The sequence below is a fragment of the Squalius cephalus genome, assembly GCF_949319135.1.
Source record: "Squalius cephalus genome assembly, chromosome: 20".
Taxonomy (NCBI): domain Eukaryota; kingdom Metazoa; phylum Chordata; class Actinopteri; order Cypriniformes; family Leuciscidae; genus Squalius; species Squalius cephalus.
The window spans coordinates 3,115,219-3,135,501 of NC_137141.1; the positions used below are offsets into that span (position 1 = coordinate 3,115,219).

Below are 20,283 nucleotides of genomic sequence, written 5' to 3' on the forward strand. Positions count from 1 at the left end.
ATGAGCAGTGAATGTGCAGTCAAACAACATTTTAAAGAACAGTTTCTCCTGTCTGGATCACAGCTCAGAACCGGTCTGTCGGATCTCAGCAGGCAATGCTCATTCGTAGCAAATTCAGCACCACTGTAAGACTGTACACACAGAATAACACATGATCACTACAGTCCTTCAAAGAAACTCACAACACATTGCACATTTAAAGTGTGTGTGGCTTTAAATGAGTCTCAAAGCAACGGCCCAGCACTTAATTTACTTCTTAATGGCTGACAAAATTTACTCAGGAAAACTTCCATTGGGCACAAAATGACTTTCTTTAGTTTTCAATTTGCGTGTCTATGATGGCGATTGAGATTGATGCGACGGCAGCTCATGCATGTCTACTCTGAGAATTTACCTTATTTAACTGATTTGCATCATTTCCTCACCAAACAATGTCGTTTATTAACTTTAATCAGACATAAAATAATGTTTGCTTGCTGTTAATGCTGCTCTGATTTACACAAGCATGTTCATGCTGTTGAAAATAAGTGATGATCAGAGATACAGTTTATTATTTATTAAAAATGTCATCTGTTTAATTGCTGCAAATCATTCTTTCTCATTTGGTTTAAAGCATGTGGTGAAAAAGATATGTGTGAAACTATTTGTGTAATATATGTGCCAAATAACCCAACTAGAGAAGAGAAGAGCTTGTTTTGCCAGGGGGAAATATAGTCAGTCAGTGTTATTGTTATTATAGTATCATTGAGATACTATTATAGTTTTTATTAATATTTTGAATGTTTTTATTTTTATATTTTCTGTTTTCATTTTAATGTTAATTAAGTTTAGTTATTTTGTTTTGTGTGATTTTGTTGTCTCTCTGCTTCCAAATTTCAATTATATATATTTTTTTAATTGTCAAATTTCAGTTTAATTCAATGCATTACTTGACGTTTCTTTGTAATTATTTGTGATACGCTATTTCCGTGCAATTTCCGAGTTTTATTATTTATTTATTTTTAATCTTACACCATTTTTTTTCAGCAAAAGGGAAGTTTAATTCTGAAATAGATTTTTATTTGTAATTTAATAAAAAAAAATAATAATAAAAAAAAAGTGTTTGGCCTTTAAGTTGAAGTGTTAATATGCTTGAAAAAATGCAACAATGCAATGTTTTGCACTGAAGCCAACATTATCAATCCAACCCTATATTAGCACTCCTATTTACTTTTCTTTTGCGACATGGCAGGAGCATTTAACCATGGAGGTGTGGTACACACGTACAGAGAGTGCAGCGTTTGAGAGAACACATCTGCTGCTGGACATCAGGATGAAACGGGGAGATATTCAGGAGCGTTGAGCAGAGAGTTCGCAGAGTGTTAAACACACAGAAGTGAATCTCCCTGCTGATTAAAATGGATGTTCCCATGCTGATCCTTCACTGTGGAAGTTTGCGGTTAAGGAACTCCTTAATATTCCCGCCCATGTCTGGCTAATGTGTAAAAGTGATGAATAGCAGGGGGTCGAGGGCCATTTGATTGTGCTTCACGGGCAGCCTGAAACACTTTGAGCTCGATGGGTTCGTTCAGTGCTGATGTAACGTTATTAGTGTCAGTGTGGCACGACTGTAACTGCTCAGAGATCAGTGATGCTTTGTGTTGTTGTCATCGGTTAAAGGTCTCATATTTTTATGACAAGTATTTCACAGGGCTTCGAATACATCAGAGTCGCAATCTGACCCATGTAAATATGCACATCTATCTTGACATGAACTCATGCATATGTGTCACACACACACACACACACACACACACACACACACACACACACACACACACACACACACACACACACACACATCTATCTTGACATGAACTCATGCATATGTGTCACACACATGCAGTCAACGTAAAACCATCAGGTGAACATGCAGTCATTTGCATTATAAGGACATTATAACTACAACTATATAACATTATAACTAACCCGACTCCTAAACCTACCCATCACACACACACACACACACACACACACACACACACACACACACACACACACACAAACCCGATCCCTAAACCTACCCACACACACACACACACACACACACACACACACACTAACTCGATCCCTAAACCTACACACACACACACACACACACACACACACACACACACACACACACACACACACGCACTCACAAAGGACGCCCCTAAAGGGAGGTTTTTGGAGATTTTTGTCAGGTTTTGGTCACTTCAGGGTACAAATTTGTCCCCAAAATATAGTTAGGTACCCACACACCCACACACACACACACACTGCGAGTAAATGTCGCCGTGGGACGGCAGATATCTGATCAGGTCTTCTGAAGACACCAGTTCTTGTCACCGGAGCTGCTCCATCACCTCTACAGTTTCATCTCAGTCCTGTTTGATATTCCCGCATCATTTCCGCACGCCGCTTCCCCACAGTTTCAGAGGCTTGTCTTCTTCATCGCGGACTCGTGTTGTGGCGGCAGTAAAGGGCCGCCCGCAGTGGGAGAGATCCTAATTAACAGCCTTTTCATTGGAATGGGCCTTTCTGTTGCCGCTCGATCTTTGCGAGGGCTTGTTTTATGGCAGCGTCGGGGAGCCCCGGTCGGGGATTTGGAGAGGGATAATTGCCTTTGCCGCAGGCTCCAGTAATCTGGTGGGCTAATTCATTATTTTAATAAGTTAGCTTCTCCTAGGGGGCGAGAGCGGCTCGGCGTCGCAGAACTCTGACAGCGGGTCCTCGTTATCGTTATGGCCACGTCCACGCGGGGTTAATAACAGTTATTAGCCCCTCTCCTCGGCCGTAATTTCTGCCGTATAACCGGGTCCGTTCAGATCGACATCAGAGAAACCCCCGCGCACGAGAGGAGAGCGAGCTTCACCGGGGGTAAAACAGTCATCGGGACAGCAGGGAGATCCAACCGATTCATCCAAACAAGCAGTCGGTCGTGGGGTTTGCGTAACTAATGACTCCATTTTAGAGACAATCTTCTTTCTGCCATGCTAATGAACTGCCCGGCCTGGCTTTGATGACTGCAATTCACATGGACACTTTACACCGTGCCTGATTAAAAAGCATGTCATTGTCATTTCAACAAGAGGGAGGGAGTTGCAGAAACGCTCCTGATGCATCAAAGCATCAGAAACCCCTAGAGATCCTCCTTATTTTGCAATGTGGATCTTTGACTTCTGCTATAGGTAAATAATTAGAGGAATAGCAAAGTACTATAAACGCTAAAACCACGTGTGTTTATGATTATGATACATTAAAATATTATGATAACAAGCAGTTTGCAATATATAGCGGGATAACGGATTCTTTTTGTACACATGAAATCGCCCCCTATACTCTCATTCACTATTCCCTACATTACTACACTAATATAGTTCACTTGAAGGAGTGACTGAAAGCGAGTGAGTGAATTCAGACACTGCCGCTTTTGCATAGTGTGTGCTCGCTGTTAAATAATCATTTGAAACTTAGCAAACTGGCAGCTCCAGTAGTAATTAAAATATTTATCTTGAACTCTGTCATGGAAACTAGCATGTAAGGACACTGTGCTCTGATTGGTCGGCTGGAGCAGTGTGTTGTGATTGGTCAAGCGCTTGATTTGACATGATTACGTAATGTGTGTCGCATCACAGCTAGTGCAAGACCAGCATTTGTGGTTAAAAAGTATATAAATGTTTATTTTTTTTACAAAAAGTCCGCTGGTTTGTCTAGATTAGACTCTTATTCCTCGGCTGGATCGTGTCGAGACTTTGAAGCTGCACTGAAACTCACATCTGGACCTTCGACCCATTGGACCCCATTGAAGTCTCTATATGGAGAAACATCCTGGAGTGTTTTCCTCAAAAACCTTCATTTCTTTTCCACTGAAGAAAGAAAGACAATGAACATCTTGGATGAATGAATTATCATTCATTATAATTCTGAAGTGAACTAATCCTTTACCTAACTCAACCAGGCCCCGCCCCTTTATTCTGCGTGTGAATTATTTAAATGAGGAATATTGTGACGTGTTCGTTCCCGGAAGAAAACTCAAGACTACAATGGAGGCGTTTCAGGGAGTTCAGAAACAGTGACACTGATATAGAGAATAACTCCCGCTGGAGGGACTTTGCAGAGCTTTTTCATGCTCAAACCGCAACATTACAGTCGAAAATGTAAAAAAAAAAAGTACAATAGACGAGCTTTAATACTGCAGCGGTAAAGTCCCAGCGCTCCTGTCGCCTGCTCTTGTCTTTACGTTTCAGAGAGCCAGTGGCCGGGTATTAAAAACCTCGATCTGAGTGACACACTCTGTGCTTTAACATACACAACACTGCAGGAATCAATTGCCGAAACCACCCTGAAAATTCATGAATTTCAAGCAAAACCTTTTCCTATCAGCTCATTTCATCAACATGCTTTCCACTGTAATTCGTGCTTGACAGCAGCGCTAATGTGGAAAGTGTTCTTTTCCAAATTGATTCATATTGCTCGAGCATTCCCATGACTGATTACACATTGTTTGTTTAAGACAGAGAGGGTTTTACTCTGGCGCAGATACACATCTAAAAGCTCAACCATCCACTCTGAGGAGGAGGATGTGGTCAATAACCCCGCATGTGATATCACTAAACTAGTTCAGCATTAACCGCTTAATGTCTGGCGTGAGCAGCCACATGTGGAGAGCTGGCAGCGCAGAGACTCCTGGGAAAGCCTGAGGCTGTCGCATTCAAACACATGCAATCCTCTGCTTTTACTGCTGCTGGTTTACACACTCGCCATTGGCTGAACCTGCCAACTGCAAACAGACTGTATCATTATAGATCGAATTATGCTGATAGGTGACAAAAGCCTCGTTCAGACTGTCAGTCCGAATCCGATTATTTGTGTATCTGATTGGAATCTGATTTAAAATTATTGTACCTATGTACACACTGTGTATCGCAACTGTTCAGATCCGATTTGTGTGTCAATGCCGCTCTTTCGTTTTCTGGGATATCTGCATTGGTTTCTATGGCATTGGTAGGAATACGTCAAATACAACAACATCCGCAACATGGAGGGGTTTATAATAGAAATGGGTTCTTATTTCAATTTTCCAATGCCGTCGCGCTGGACTGTGCGTCTTCTGAGGCCGTGGCAGAACCGGAGGCTGGTATTTAAAGGTGCTCTAAGCTAAGCTAAGCTCTAAAAGATTTTTTTGTCACATCCAGCAAACATCTCCTCACTATCTGCTCGCTGCCTGTCCCCTGAACACACTGTAAAGAAATGCGGTCTACAGCCCAGGCTCCACAAACGACAAGAAAAACAAACTGGCCCAGCCTGGACCACGAAACATAACAAACAATGTTCCAGCCAATAACCGACAAGATTGATTTGGGGTTGGGGGTGGGGGGATTAGTGCACATGCACATGAAGGGGGGTGTGGGGGGTGGAGGAGAGAGAAGCATGAAGAGGGAAGTTAGCTAGAGGAGAGATGTCCCAGACAACAACAACGACTAATGTTAAAAATTTATATTCTTTTGATATGGCCGACACACGACCAAAGAGACGACGTTTCGATGAACAAATAACAAAGAATAGGGAAAAGGAGAAGGAACGCAAAGTCCTGAATTTACATCGGAAAAGCGTTCAAAAGGTGGCGAGAACTCCGCCGGCAGAAGGGCTTCCGATCCGACATTCAGGAGGCTCTGGTTTTGCTGGACAGGGTAAATCCAGTTTGGTTTTTCTAAATGGTTCATGACTGTTTCAGGAAGCACGGAGGGAGGGGGAGGGGACGGGATGAGGAGGAGGGAGGGTCGAGCTAGCCTCCGTTTTGTTTGGCAATACTCCGAACGTCAACAAGAAGTGACGTCACCCAACATCGCATAGAGCAGCTTTGGTAAATGCTAAATTGACTGCATTTATATAGCGCTTTCACAGACCTATGGCCACCAAAGCGCTTTACATAGCCTCACATTCACCCATTCACTCACTCATTCATACACCGACGGCGGTGTCAGCCATGCAAGGCGCCATCCAGCTCGTCGGGAGCAGCTGGGGTCGCAAAGCTTTAACAGCTTTTTTCAGCGCTGTCGTCTCCTCCGGTTTAAAAACATGTCTCCGTTATATTTTCATTTTCTGCTCGTCCGGTACTTTGCAACAACACAGCATTGTTTCATCCGATCAAATCCGATCAGATCGTTCAGACTGAGACAGATTTCCAGAAATGCGATTTAAATAGGATTTCAAACCTCAAATGAATGTAGCTTGAAACGGATTTGTAAAGATCGGATTTCATGTGATTTTTCACCGTTCACACTAGCTACTATCGGATTTGGACTGACAGTCTGAGCGAGGTTAAAGTGAAGTAAAAATAGCTTGATGGAGTTAAATACAGCTTTAGCTGACTGAACGTCCAGTTTGCTGGCTCAGGTTTGTGTCCGGTGACTACAGTCGTCTCACATCAGCGCCAGCGGTGCAAAGGCGAATGTATTTCTGCTCATGAAGTGCAGAGGTCATGTGATGCTGCAGCCTTTTTGCTTCGCTGCCAATATCGAGTTGATTTTGAAGAGCTCGACTACGTCACACAACATAATGGTCTGGACGGCAGCGAATTCCCCTCTGCCCCCAAAAATAGTCCATGTGCATCATTCTCAACCAGCGGATCAATAGTTCCATTCCCATTTCAGCCCATCCGCCCACATCCCAGAATAGGACAGCTTGCAAAACCCACTCGCCGCGTCAGCTAATTGCAAACCTATTGCTTAAAAAACAAAAAAAAACATCTGTGGCACTGCCAACATGCAGACGATGGTGCCGCTCACCCGGGGGTCATCAGGTGCTTGAGCAAACGCTCCAAACTCACAGAATAACGTACCAAACCTCTTCCGATGATGGACCAACAACGCTCTGCAAACTGATGCTGTGACCCTCATTACTGTGAAGTCAGTGTGGATGAGAAACCCTTCCACTGGACGCCAGTGTCATTTCATGCTCTCATACAAATAAAGGTTCTTAATTGGCATCAATGGCTTCATTAACATCCATGAAGTCTTTCCACTGCACAAAAAAATGTTATTAACACTAAGAAAAAATGGTTCTTGAACTGATCACTGTAAGGTTCTTTGGGGAACCGAAAATAGTTTTTCTATTGCATCACTGTACAACCCCCCATTTTGAATTTCAAAATCGCTTTGAAATCTTTGTGCATTATATTGTTTCGAACCAGTGATTCGGAGCGCCAAAGTCATGTGATTTCAATAAACAAGGCTTTGTTACATCATAATCGTTTTGAAACGTTTCGAAATGCCAATGGTTCGCAAATAATGAACCATTGTCTTTATTGTTTTTACCTGGTCTCGGATCAGATTTACCAAGCTTTCCATTATTTAAACAAAACAAGCCCTACAATTGAATAAAATAACACATACCGACACTTCATATTTACTGGTATTAGATGATCTGTTAATTGCACTTTAATACTTTCAATAAAACATTTGACATTTTTTGCAATTGGTTTGTAAAAGGTTTTTTTTAATGCATGTTTGGACTGTGTTTTCATTGCATTTACAATGTTTTGACCAGTGTATGGCGTTTGAGCACTTGCAAATCATTTTGCAAAAGCTATTGGTTCAATTGATTCAAAATGTCAAAAAGCTTAGTCCAATGGGACATCCGGCTCATGTTTTCTGTTCTAGGAAACAGTTCTCTGTTCTGTTCTCTTCCAGGCACGGATGGTGTAGTTACAACATTAGCAGGGGTTAATGGGACTGTGTTAACCAGCTATACCTTGTTTATTTGACATAAATGTTGATTTTCCACACCTTTTGACCAATGAGTTCCATGACTTTTCCAGTTGGTTTCTAGATTAAGGTTTTTTTCCCCCTAGTGACAGAGATTGCACACATGAAGAGCAATTTCTAACTGATGCAATATATTAAGGCTGAGCCTAAATGATTTTTCAATTGTTCTAATAATGCAATGGAGTTGAAATTGGATCAGGATCTTGGGAATCCTGGATTCATGCGCATCCTCCTGGGTTTCTGACACCTGATGCATGCAAAGATAAACTCAGTCGCGCCGTCACACAGATACAGATGGACAAACACACCACATTATGTGAGGCTATGAAACAGATATCAGACGATGCCCCGAAGGCCTGACAGAAAACACAAGCACAATGTGAGTCGACGGCCTCCACACTTACAGCTCAACAGTTTCACTGTGAAATATCTGGCGTAGTGCTTAACTCTGGGTGTCTATTGGGGGTTGTTTTTGAGATGCCCTTACAGCCAGTAGCCCTTCTACGGTTAAACTAAAAATTAAATTCATTTTGCACTTTAATTGGTGCAACCATGAACTTAAAATTGTGCTTTGTTTCACAAATAAATGCACTGCATATTTCAGCATGGCCTTTTTTTTCTGTTGTGGCACAGTACCGTCACAGGTAAAATCATTGTTTCACATTAGAATATGCATGCAAATGAGTAAAAACTCAGTCTAACCCATCATAGCCTCCTGTAATTCACTGATAACTTGACCCGCTTGAGACATCTAACCTCAATGCCACAGTCACTGCTCAGCCTGTAATTTTCATGCCCTTAAATCTAGTCAGACACCATCTATCGTGCCGGTGATCAAACCGGCTGAATTCGTCTCTCTCCCGCTACACCTGATTCGCAGATGTGGAGAAATCCCTCAGGGAAGACGATTAAACGGTATCCGACAGACGTCTCTCATACCGTGACCCTCTCTAACATTCACTCCTCTGATCCTCAAGGGAGCGCGGGTGGGAAACAACACAGATCGGACCCGGATAATCGGTGGCGTTACTAAAGCGGTTGGACTTATCCTGTCAAATCACAACCTGTTTTTGACACGGCTGAGCCTTTTTAGAGTGCGCTAGTAATTAACACCTTTTAGAGCGCTACTTTAAGACGGCTTTGACCATCCAAACACAATCAAATGCGATCAGCGTTTGAGAATTTACATTTTATTGACTGGCTAATGCCCTCTAAATCTAGACGGAGAAAGATTACAGGATTCTACGGTTCATTTCACTGGATTCCTGCTTTAATTCAACCTGAGTGTTTCTAGTTCAAATTTTACCGCAGCCCCCCTACGGGGACCTTAACTCTTTCTGCTGTATAATTTCAATTGCTTTCTTTTTGTTAAATGTTTAACTTAAATTGGGAGCCTCATAAATATTCCGAATCACTCGCCCAGTGTTTGATGAGGAAATGAGAGTCCTACCCACCGAGATTCCCCAGGCAAGGAGATGAAAACCAGAGAAATCCCCTACAACTTTTCTCTTAGAAGTAGACCTGTGCGCCACAACGCTGGGCCTCTGCATAGCACGCCTGCTCGAAACATGTTACGTGTAAATTTAAGAGCTTCTTTAAGATTTAAGATGTTCTTTGTCTGATTGTTAGCTGATGTGCTTTAACTTGAATAAAGTGCTAAACAATGTTTTTGACTCGGATGGCCACTTTAGTGGCATCTTAAAGGCTTAGTTCACCCCAAGATGAAGATTCTGTCATTATTTAGGTTTTTGTTTCGGATACACAAGCGGTCAAATCTTTGAGGTCGGTGACGTTTTTTTTTTTTAAAGTTGCAGAAAGAAGCTCATTAGGGCTGCATTTATTTGATCAAAAACACAGTAAAAATTGTAATATTGGTTCTTGCGGTAGCTTGTGTCACACATGAGAACAAACCTCGTTGGTACTTTTGCGTCAAGCAAACACGTTTTAGGTTCCTTTACCATGTGTTAGTCAATGTTTATGTATGATGTTTTGGCCCTAGTGATGTTGAACATGTGCAGTGATGAAGCACCAATATCTGATCCCAAATAACATTGTATTTTTTGTCCTTTTAAAATTAGACAAAAGACTGTATGAACAAACTATTCTAAAATTACTTTAATAATGTAATATATTTACTGTATATTGTGTGTATGGGTTCATAACAAATTAATTGAGAATACTGCCCCCCTTCACATTTAAAATATGCATGCATAATATGCTCACTTCCACATGCTAATTAGTTTTTGTAAAGCGTTTCTGTCTCCGACAAAGTTCTTCGTCAGCAACAAGTGCGAGGAAGCAAATGGCGTTTCCTCCTCTTTTATTACTCTCTTCCCCTCTCTGAAGAGCCCTCGACAGACAGGTGGACAGACACGCGCTCTGTGCCATGTTTCGGGGTCGCGACCTCGCTGTGGCAAACACACCAGGAAGTCTCAGTTAGACACTGCAGGAAGTCTTCATTCAGCGGCCTCTCGCTGCGCTGGCTATTTACATATGCAACGTTTCAGCGGCGTCTCACACACAACATGCACTGCAGCTTCACAGACTAGCAGAATACAAATGCCACTCAGGGCATGAAGAGGGCAGAAGGAGGCATGTGGGTAAACTGTTAATTTACTCTCTGGGGTGGACGGAGAGGAATAACAATGCCGCTCGAAAGACAGTATTCATATACAGTGTGTGCATATGGATAATGTTTCATCAGCTGGAAGACTAACAAGTTACTGCAACTGAAAGCACATCATGTGTGGAAAAATTTAATTACTAGACATGTTAATTGCATGTGTTTACAAATTATTATTTTTAAATAATAATTTAAGGTAACACTTTATTTCAATAGTCCATGTTAGACATTCTACTGACTAAATTTGCAAGTACAAGTCAACTTATTCTACTAACCATAACCCTAACAATCTACTACTCTAATGTATAACATTTTGTGGTGTAGGCAACACGCATGAAAAAAAATACTATAAATAGTCTTTAATAATAAATGCAGTAGATCTATTGGAGTACACAGGAGATAAACAACACAATTAATATATGTTTTTGGGTTACACTGGAAAACAAGTGCGGATACACTTTATTTTACAGTACATGTACTTATAATGTTCGCTTCAGTTTTCCTAGATCTTTTTTCCAGTTTTGACATTGTCATCATGCTAATCATGATCTTAAGCACAGCAACTTAAAGCAACCAGTTTTAAAGAAATCAATTTTCTTTTGTTTTTTAGCTTTTAGTATGAATATATTATCCTTAAGGAAGCTGGTAAGCTGGTGTGTTCCAAAACAATGACAAAATTCGCATTTAGGAGATATAAGCATTCAAAACTTACAGTCTCTCACTTCTGCTAAAATGGATCAGGGATTTTTATGACATCAGCTTCTCATCACATCTTCTGTCCAATCAAATGCTCTCTAGAATCTAAAGATCCGCCCCCATGGAGCCCACACCGCCATTGCGGAGACTCTCTATTCGTTCCGGTGAAAAACAAAAAACAAAATGCACACAAACGTGTCCCTGCTTGATATACAACCACTGATGAACATATTTGGTTTTGATGAAAGATGAAAAGAAAAAAAATCTATATGAGTGCGGATTAGAACCCTGAACCTCTGACACGCTTGGCAAAAGTTCTACCACTGGACCATTAAAGTACAAAAGCTAAAGTTGCGGATCTATGAATTTATTCACGTGAAAATTCTCGGCACTAACAATATATATTAGTAGATCTCATTAAATGACAAATTAAACCCAACTGTACGTTGGTTAAGAATGAAATGGCTAGATTTAATCACACCTCTACTATTGAATCCAGCGTATCATCAGCGCTCGGATTCGCTGTCAAGTACAACTCGCAGTCTGTGAGGTAAACTAAACGCTATTGGCTATTTGAAAAGGGGGAGGAGCCATTCAATATGTCCCGTCTTATCTTCCTGTTTCAGTGGAAATTACGTCAACACATCAAACAAAGCTGCGCGATCCAAGGCACTTCAGTGGGCCTTTAAAGGTACATTAAAGATTAATCTTCTCCAGTAGTGACTGTGGTGTACCCCAGGGTTCTGTCTTGGGCCATATTTCTTTTTTTATTTATGTCTGCTGAGTTCGCTTTTTTTAATGTAACCTATATTACACTGATGACATACAGTTTTATCTTCCACTAAAGCCCAGAAACAGTCATTCCAGTGTCTGTTTAAAGGTTATGATGTTTTGTTTGTTGATGTCCCATGGCTGAATTATGCAATAATTGAACAATGGACATTAGATCCTCCCCGACAATAGACAACAGCACAATGGTTTGTATATACAGTACCAAACAAAGATGCCACTCAAAAGGTATACTTAAATATAAAAAATATATCATATATATTGAATATATACTATATTTAAATAAAGTACCTTTACATTAAAACTCTATCTTGTACTACACATTAGCTATGTTTCCATCCAAAGTTAATTTAACTTATGTATTGGAATATCGCATAAAACATCTGTAATATAGCATGTTTTTTGCACATTTTTTCTTGCCATTTCAATCCAGTGTTTTTTAAGCAATAACCAAAAATTTGCTTAAAAATATGCGAATGGAGACATATTGTCATACGAAGGGCCGCCACTAACACTGATGAAAGTTTCACAAGCCTAAAGTAAACATAAACAAATAACTCATGAGTTTGAGATTGATTTGTGAGTCTTTCTTGAGCAATCCATTGAAAAAATACAGCTAATGAATGAATGTAGAGTGAGACAAATGTTATGCATGCGAAAACAGTGTTAGTCACCTGAGCTCACGATTCTCCAGGCCTCGGGATGAAATGCTGACTTTCAACTCACATCTCGGTGAGGTCACCCCATTGGTATCGCAAGCACAGCAGTCACGTTGTGGCACAATGCAGACAGATTGCTTATAATAACCGTTAGAGACCTTTCATTTTTCATTGTCAGCGATTTGCAGGATAATTTTGGCACCCTTTAAAGAGACAACCTTCCTATTAAGAAGATAAAAATAAACAAACTAGTTGTGAAAGCTCTATATCGGGATGAGCTAATCCTATTTACAGATCTCTGGCGTCGATACTGAACCATTCGGACATGCTTACATGTGACAATTTTTGCTATTTTTAAAAGCAAGCTACACTTAACGCCAAAAGGTTTCTGGTGCCAGAGAGCCTAAGGGGATAAAACGTCACAATTAAAATCATATTACAAAAGGCTGTATAAGAAGTTCATCTAATATAGGAACACAGTAGAGATGGCTTAAAAACTTAATTTTCTCTATATATTTTTTTGTTGCTATCAGATCAATACTTTTACCAAGTAATTTAATGAACTGCTCCTCGGCCCTTAACATTTTACAAGAGCGTTGTGTTTTATCTGAACACCAACACTGAACCTCAAAAAGTGGTGTGTAACAAAACTAGAAAAATGAGAAAATTCACTGGATGACTGATTAACTAATAATGAAATAAACAGGAATGTATTCAGTATTTTAGCATCACTCCATGAACAAAGAGAGCATCTCAGAAAAAGTGTCTTGTTTGTAATCGCCTCTTATAAAATACTAATGAGAATTTAAGACAATAAACAAATCATCACCCTTTTAATGTCATCCAAAAGTCAATATCAGCAGCAATTAGTTTTTGTGTCTGCTTCGCTTGTCAAGCTGCGTGTTTCATACAGACTCTCTTCCACACGAAATGAAATAAAACCAATGGCATTATTTTTGGCCTGTTATATCGGCTACTCCCCATCTTGCATTCTTTTTATGTATCTAATATTTCTAATTTACCACCAGCCAGAAAAAAAATGACACATGAAGCCGTAAATTTCCTACTAATTCCAAATAATTCTGATTACATGGACGAGTAGTTTTCAATCAGAAAGATAATCTTGGTGATAGATGGTGGGATAATTGGCTGTCTCGGCGACGTAAATATTGTGTCGTTCTATTAATCTTGCCGAATGAGGTGTCAACCTGTCACTCATTCGTCAAACCGAATAAGGAAACATAAGAGATAAATAAATGCATGCCGGTCAGGATGTGTGCGAGAGTCGCTCTCGTGGGTGTCCGAGGCTCCAATATTCAGTGCTTTTAATCAAATTCAGCAATATTAACCATCCAGATTACACCGGACATTAAGTGGACGGAGCACTAAAATGATCAATCATATAAAAGTGATCAAACATGCAGGTTATTAACATGGCATGGGCTGAATTTGATTCTGTTGATTAGATTAAGCCAAACTACTTAATAAGGGTTTTCTTGTCAAAGATTTTTTTCTTCATTATATCATTTTTGATTTTATGCCCACCCCAAAAAATATCAACATGAAAATTAATTCAGAAATGAAAAACATTATAATTAAGCAAGATGTGTAGTCAAAGTCATTGTATATATGAATTGCATTTTTAATATGTTTTATATATTTAATATATCCAGACCAAAAAAATACACGTTATGTCACTGATCATTCAACAAAGTGACTAGACACCAAAAAGGTAGGTCTAATTAATCATGTATGATTACATCAACACGCTCTCACTCCAAACTCGCCACATATGGACACTTGGCATGACTTTTGTGACGTAGAGAGTTCCCCTTTAGCGGCCTACTCCATTGCTTTCAATGAGAATTATTTGGCATGGGAATTATATCGTCATGATGAAATTATTTATTGGGTTATAATTTTGCCATTATTACATATATGTTGGGCTATGTTTTTTTTAAACTTAAACAGCCACAATCATTTTATTTACATTACACTATTTGGTAGGGATGTACCAGTACATATACTCCTCCCAAACCGTCTCAGTTTGGTGCATAATGAACTCTCACGCGTAAAGAAGAATTAATTTGAAATCATTAAGTTTGAAATAAGTTTGAATCAAACCAATAAGGTTTGATTAAAACACTGGCAGAAACAACTACAGTAACAATTTATTCATAAAGTACAAATATTCCAAGCGCTCTCAGGCCAAATGAGTGATTTGTGTGAGGAACAGACCCAAAAGCATCACCGTTTACATCAGCCATCCTGTGCACACATTAAAAACTGCCGCCAGAAGAAGCGTTACGTCAGCTTTGATTGTAAGATGGCATTGGCTCTCGTGTGTCTCGTGACCGATTGCATCATGCTAATGTTTGAGTGTCTCGTTTGAATAAGAGGACTGTGTGTGTTCACGGAGCGGGATCATTTGCAGCGATTAAAACCTTAAAGGTGAAAATCCAGCTTTTAATGTTGTTTATATAAGACAAACCATGTGTAAATTCATAAGTCGACAGCATTGCTGAGTATTTCCTCCTTAAAACTGCAGTGAACCAAAGACAGTCTCAAAAACACGTTTTGAAATCGCTGGTGTTTCTGACGTCACAAACTACCTTGTAACCAATCAGATCAACGTGTGATCGTCAACCAGTGGATCTCTGAGCTGAGTGAGTGAGTGGAGGCGGGGCTCATTTGCATATTCATACTAAATGAGGCAAGGGTGCCGGGTTACATTCAAGATATTTTATGCATACATCTTTTTTATATTTTTTATATGTAATGTATGTAGCCTACATTATATAATGATCAAAAATGAGTTTTAAGCAAGCGGCAACCTCCCCGTCTCTCTCTTGAAACCAATACGGAAGTGAGTTAAACTGCAATTCATTGACTGGCCGCTTGGCCTGGCTGCAGAAGTGAGTCAAATCTGTATCTTCCCCATGTTAAAATTTCCAACTTTACAGCAGAAAAAAACATGTTTACAGCCTGGATCTCTGTGTGGCTTTGGTCTATACAGCTAATTTTGCCCTTCATAACAACTGTGAGGGGGGTGCATTTTTTTATAACTCGTCCGTTTAGTTGATTAATATTTAAATTTAAGGGTGTGGCCACTTGAGTGACAGATGGATTGCCTGCCGCTGTCAATGCTACGCTAGCCGTTTGTCTGCTCTGCTGTTACTAGCCATCACTTCACCTTAGCAAATGTTGCTGCTGAACTTGCCATCTCTGCAGTGTTTGTGCTTTTTTTTCGGGATTATTTCATACAATTTAATACTTGGGTACAAAGCCCACGTCTTTGGCGTTATCGTTCGAGAGAACAACCAGCGCTGTATTTCAGTTGTTTTCCTCTGTGAACATGCACTAATGGATGTCTGGCAATTTCGTTGCTTTTTGGAGTTTTCAGATTTAAAAACGTCAATAAAGGCTTGATCGTTCTGCTCTCACGGAACAGATGGATTATAATATGCTTATGTACCGTCAGATGAAATCATGCAGGCGTCGGCGCTTTCTCCGTCCGTGCAATAAATGCACATGAATGAGCGCGGATTTTCTAGCGCATTTACTTGCACTTCAAAGGCAATATATCTATGGTTTAACCCATTTGAGAGGCGGCCAAAATCAGAATTTAAAATGGACTGAATAAGCTCTCTACGAACTTGAGCAATGCCGCGCTGACGGACCATGAAAGAGTGACGGACATAGGCGCCGATTTATGTTTTCCTCCGTGGGTGCTCATGGGAGCATGCCCTTTAAAAAAAAAAAAAAAAAAAAAAAATGTTTGCATTTCAGAACCTTAGGAAATGGACAGCGGCCGACACGAACACTACACACACCTATTTACTTGATAATAAAGCCGTAAAGTAGGCCTAGGCTATCTTTCAACTCAGGACAGCGCCACTTCTCACTATACAGACAGGATTGGAGATGAAAAGTTTAACTGACTCGTAACCGCGATCAGCTAAGCCTTTCACAACATTGTTTTCTTCAGTTTTCACTAGCTATTATTTTCTTCAACTCCTCAGCATCCATCTCGACTGCAAGCAGATCGCGCGCGCGGTTATGATGACTTTTTAAAAGTGAAAGTAGGTATAGAGACTCCTGGGAGGGCGTGGGCTCAAGGCTCAAATAAACTGATGTGGATTTTAAATTATTTTATTAACTTGAAATACAGGCATATTTTTGTACATGTGTTCCTAAAAATGTGCATATATTTTTACGTTTGCACGTGATTGTTTTAAACCCGTGTTTAGACCCGTGTTTCCCCCGTGACGTACCGACCCGACCTGCACCCGTTTGAGTAAAATTTGCGGGTCACCCGTCGGGTACCCGAACCAGTGCAGCCAGGACTCTGTCACACAAGTCCACACAGTATAAATTTGATTTGTTGACTCACCATTGTGGTTAATTCTTCAGGAGGAACGTGTCTCTGCGTACAGAGCGGGGTCACTAAAGAGGCGTTTTCATCCGAGAAACGCTGTGATTGGTGGAAAGGATATGGAGCAGGCGACTGACAGCGACATAACCAATCACAGTGTGACAGACGCTTCACATAGCACCAACTGCTATGTTTAATTTTAAATGAATGTAGCCTACTGGCAGTCCGGCACACGTGGGTGCTCGGTATTTTCCGTGGGTGCTCGAGCCCCGGAGCACCCACGGTATCGGCGCCTATGGTGACGGACATGTACATAAATCACTGTCACACACAAACACTCTCGAAGTAATACACAGTCTCACTTGTAGCCATGTCTTTAAACCATTATAATATTTCGAAGGGCAAAAACAGGAACTTTTATTTGGCTTTACATCATCAGCTAACTCGATCACTTCGAGCTAGGTGATTTCAGATAGCCAGGCCAGGCTCCTCAGCTCCACTCACGCTCCGCCTGTTTGCCTATTTTCTGTTATCCGGGAGTGACGCAAGGCCAAGATGGCGACGGCCGGCTCCGCCCACTTTAGGCTTCAAAAATGCTCTTCAGAAACCTACGGGTGACGTCACGGACACTACGTCCATATTTTTTTACAGTCTATGGTTTTAAGGGATACAAATATTGACTACAGGGGGACTTTAAGTTCCACTTTGTTCTTCACATAAGTATTTAGAATGGCTTCAGAAGACTTGCAATGCAACACACGTTGCTTGTAATACTTTTATACTGTTTTTGGTCAGTTTTTGCAATAAATACCTGCAACTGTTCTTTTATTTGACTGTTACGTGTTTTATATTGTGGAGAAGTGGGAAGGTTAAATGTGTCTTGATCTGGTGCTTAAGGCAAGCAACTGAATGCAATGGAGCACATTGAAAAATGACACCCTGTGCATTAAAAAGTCTCCTCCAAATGAGACAAGGGGTGTCAGAACCTGTTTATTAAAGGCCGTGTTGCAGGTTTTTTTTTTCATCGAATTTGTGCTATTTACTTGAATAAACATTTAAACTGTTATCCATTGTATTTTATGTCGTTGGGTATCACAAAGCGGAATATAATACGAAAAAGTAGAGCGGTTTGCAACGACTCTCCTTTCCCCCACAATGCCATTACGTCACGTTGGGGAGAGAATTTACCAAAGCCCGCGGCCCGCATTGAGAGTGACTAGAGAGACGAGTAGCAGACGAGAGTATTCAGATAACGTTAGCGCAGATTATAGATAAATAAATAGATATAGATAGACAGACAGATAAATAGATAGATAGATAGGCTAGTATAGAGAGATAGGCAGACAGCCAGATAGCATAACGTTAGCAATAGCATAGATAGCTAGCAGCTAGATAGATAAATATATAGAAATATATAACGTTAGGTAGATTGACAATGGTGAACTACTGTTTGTGCTGGGTGTAAAAACTCTGGATGCTGAGTGAGGCACGTCACATCTGGTCGCGGGGTGAGCTCGACCAGCGACCAAAACACACTCACTTCACTACAGCACAACAAGCTTTCCAACGCAGTTTCCATGGGACGGCACCGCCGCCGGCGCCCACACAAGCACCTGCCGAACACAGCGACAGACACGCGGCGGCTACGTTTGCAACAACATTTTCACCGGAGGAAGAGATAAACGCTTAGAAACACCCATATAGCTAGCATGATGCCTTCTATTTCTAGATGAAAAGAAAAAAAAAAGTGTGGTTATTGTGCACTGCTGCTCGTAGACTAGCTCCAGTGCTCATTGCTGCGTTGTTAAATGATAGCAACTCACCAGAACACTTCACCAACTCTCCACTCATTCTCCTCGGACCATGCATTTAATTATTAAGTATTTACGACATTGTGGTGGCGTTTAATTGCGTTCAACTCGTAAATACGATCTATACGAGATGGCTTGAACGCACCATAATACTAGGCTGAGGCTAGCTTTCCTCCACTTCTCCCCAACGTGACGTCATCACCGAGTTGCGTAAAAAAAACGTTAATACCAAAAACGTAAAAAACTGGTCTTTAAGGCCATTTTTGGGACATTTTAAAAATGATATACATATCTTGAGTGATTTATGTACCCATTAATCGACAGTGGTTGTTAACCTGCAACATGGCCTTTAAATAGAGAAATAATGCATTTCATTATTTGCATTATTTTCCCATTATTAATGGTCCTCGAGTCCCTGGTTGAGATCCACTGATCTACACATGCAACATCCCTGCATTTCTCTGCAGTTTCAGAAAGAGGTTTCCTCATTGCAGATGCAGTTAATTCATCGAAAGGTCATAAACAGCGTCTCTATCCACTGTGTAATGTTCACTAACATGTGATCACGATAGTAGATTAAAAAATAGTGCGATTCAAGCACTGACATCTTCTTCATTTAATTTATAAAGATGATAATTAATGACCTCCTGACAGAGGAGCGGCCCGTTTTAACGCAAGGACTAAAAAGGCTCCCTGCTTTTCATTGAATTCGGAATTAACTCTCAAATATCAGTAATTTAAAGGAAAAGGTCAGCCCTAATGTAGTCCCTCCCCGCTTTTTAATATCCCATAACTCTCTTTAAGATACTCACCTGGCTCGGCCGCGCGTGCACAGGCTAATTGGAGGCGATTAATGAATTGATCAGCATCAGGTGTTGGTGAAGGCAAACAAAGCTGTGGAGATGAAGAGCGCTCGTGCCCTTCGACATCATCATTAACTCCATCAGGCGCGCGCGCGTCGCTTTGACGCGTGACAGATTACATTTTCTCTGACGACAGGCCGCAGATTTATCTGGGTTATAAAGTAAGTGCAGAGCGCAGCATTCAATCACAGCAAAGGGAAATTAGATTAACGAGCTCATGATCACAACAACTCTGAAAGAAACCAATATGATGCTGTTAAGCCGCAACACAAGAGTTTGAACCTTTGTTTGCGTCTCCAGAATGAAATGGTTTTCCGAACAGATTAATTTTGAAAGATCATTTCAGTGCACACGTGTAGTTTCTCAGTTGAAGTTAGTGCGATTAAACTCCTCTGGTTGGTTGAAACCAAAGGAATCACATGTTGGACGCATTACAGTTCGAAGCTGTTTTTCAGGATCTGGTCAGATTGAGACTCAACCTAGTATAAATGTCTCTATTGGACTAAAACATTACTTAAAGGATTGGTTTGATTTAGAATTAAAATTTTCTGATAATTTACTCTCCTTCACGTCATCCAAGATGACCTTTCAACGTGAGTTCGTAATGTGTGATGCATCACAGCTAGTGCAAGACCAGCATTAGTGGTTAAAAGTATATAAATGTTTATTTTCGTTATAAA

The 20,283-nt window shown here is 40.6% G+C and overlaps 1 protein-coding gene across 1 annotated transcript in view; it reads right to left on the minus strand.

Annotated features, from left to right (window-relative positions):
- esrrb (estrogen-related receptor beta) overlaps positions 1-19,577 on the minus strand; it is a 128,326-nt gene extending 108,749 nt beyond the window's left edge. Inside the window, exon 1 of the mRNA XM_079853211.1 lies at positions 19,553-19,577. The gene's annotated coding sequence lies outside the window, so the exon portion shown is untranslated. The remainder of the gene's footprint in view (positions 1-19,552) is intronic.
- Between the last annotated feature and the right edge of the window lie 706 nt (positions 19,578-20,283).